Source organism: Bos grunniens, chromosome 15 (genome assembly GCF_055505025.1).
Source record: "Bos grunniens cultivar Pamir isolate PY7600 chromosome 15, Bosgru_T2T1.0, whole genome shotgun sequence".
In the NCBI taxonomy this organism is placed as follows: Eukaryota; Metazoa; Chordata; class Mammalia; order Artiodactyla; family Bovidae; genus Bos; species Bos grunniens.
Window position 1 is genome coordinate 78,968,782 of NC_141179.1, and position 2,323 is coordinate 78,971,104.

The 2,323-nt window shown below is 39.6% G+C and overlaps 1 pseudogene; it reads left to right on the plus strand.

Annotated features, from left to right (window-relative positions):
- Nucleotides 1-881: 881 nt before the first annotated feature.
- On the plus strand, nucleotides 882-1,807 carry LOC147358598 (olfactory receptor 4C3D-like; annotated as a pseudogene).
- Nucleotides 1,808-2,323: the final 516 nt, after the last annotated feature.

Sequence of the window (2,323 nt, forward strand, 5' to 3'; positions counted from 1 at the left end):
ATTTTCTGAATGTTGAGTTTTAAACCAACTTTTCACTCAGAAACTATTAAATTGCAGTGCCACTTCCTTTCAAATATCTATTTAATTTCCTCATAAAGTAGAGAGATTATAGGTGAACAGAGCCGGAGGAGAAGAATATTTGAATTTCATCTGAGATTATGGTTTGGAGAAGGAGGCATATGCTGATCCTTGGAGAATGGCAATTCAGTGTCAAACACTCATCCCCTAATAGGTTTCAGACACTGTAGATATTATGCTAGCCACTATGGTAGGGACAATGATGAAACATACCTGAATAGCTAACGTGTTCTGGCAGGTACCAGTGAGTTTTTGTCACCAAGGACTTATGTACATTTCCCTAAACTCCCTGTTTATAACAGACACTTGTTGATCATGCTTTTTCTTTCCACAGATGTGAGATTTCAAATGTAAATTTTCATGCAAAAGGAAATAACTCTTACTTGTGTGTAGCACTTCTCAGCTTATAAGACACATCTGAAAATTACAGTTGGTAGCCTCTCAGACACAGAGGAATTCATGGAAGTATGGAGCACTTAGATGACTTTGTAGAGTCACATAGAGTTGAAACCACTAGGAGAATCCAGATCTCATGGAGGCAGCCCTGTGCTTCAGTAAATTATAACATCAAATGTTGTTACACGTGACAAACTGAGTGTTTGAAGAAATGGAAAGCACCATGGAAAAAAGTAAGGAAGACTTGAAAGGAGAACTGGGGCAAATTACCAAGGATATGCTCAACAGTCACTGTGACTGCACTGTTTTTATTCTGAGCCAATCAGATCACAATGCTTTCATGATTAACAAGTATCATTCTTTATTCTTTGTGGGTAATATGGGCTCAGGAAGGTATTACTTACTGAATGGATGTCCTCAGGCCTCCCAAAAATGTGACTGAATCTGTCCTTTTGGGACACACACAGAATCCACACCTGCAGAAAATACTCTTTGTTGTCTTTTTGTTCATCTTCCTGTTTACTGTGCTGGCCAATCTGCTCATTGTCATCACCATCTCCCTCAGTCCCACACTTTCTGCTTTTATGTACTTCTTTCTCACTTACTTGGCCTTGTTAGATGTCTCCTTCACCTCTGTGAGCACACCCAAAATGATAATCAACCTGCTGTACCAGAGAAGAACCATCTCCTGGGGTGGCTTCCAAACTCATCTCTTCTTGGAGCACTCCTGGGAGGATCAGAAATCATTGTCCTCATGGCCATGACCTATGACTGCTATGTGGCCATCTGCAAGCCTCTGTACTACATGACCATCATGTGACAGGGGCTCTGCCAGCTCCTGGTGGTGGTGGCGGCATGGGCTCGGGGAATCCTGCGTGGCACAGTCCAGATCCTTTTCTCAATGGACTTGACCTTCTGTGGTCCCAATGTCATTGACCACTTCATGTGTGATTTCTTCTCACTGTTGGAACGTGCCTGCAGCGACACCTACAGGCTGGGAATGGTGGTGGCAGCCAACAGTGGGGGCATGTGCTTGCTTCTTTTTTCATCCTAGTCACCTCCTACATAGCTCTCTTGAATTACTTGAAATCCCATGGCTCTGAAGGATGGCAAAAAGCCCTCTCTACAGGTGGCGCCCGCTTTATAGTAGTGGTGCTCTCTTTTGGTCCTTGTATACTCACCCACACACGTCCTGTGGCCATTTACCCTGTGGGCAAGTGGGTGACTGTGTTCTTTGCAATCCTGTCCCATGTTAAATCCTATCATTTACACAGTGGGAAACACAGAAGTGAAAAAAGCTATGAGGAATCTGTTGAAGAGGAGACTCACTTAGGATATTCAGGATGCCAAGAAAGTGATTATTTATGTACATAGCAAGGTTACACCTGTTTTAGATTGTGAAAAAAAAAAGTTAATAAATTTTGCAGATCACTAATGAAAAAGAAAGACCTATAAAATAATATTTGTTGAATATTTACTAACAGATTGGTACTTATTTGAAATATTGATAACTTTTAAATTGCCTTGTCAAGGTTTCAATATTCACATTCATAGTTTCAGAATACTTAATTTAATTGAACCAACAAAAATAAACTCCTAGTTCAATAATTGTAGAATATATTAGTCTCCAATGTTTTATTGCTGTTTCTCCAAATTCTCACATATGTTACATGTATAAAATTGATTTTTCCATAGGACGTTCATGTTAGAATCCATGTTATTTTCTTAGGCTATCATAAATCCAGTAAATGAAAATTTTTGATAGATACAGGGGAAAAGGAAAGAAGGGGAATGAAAAACTCAATGCAGATTTTTTCTGTTAATTTATAAAATTCAACAAAAGAAACAC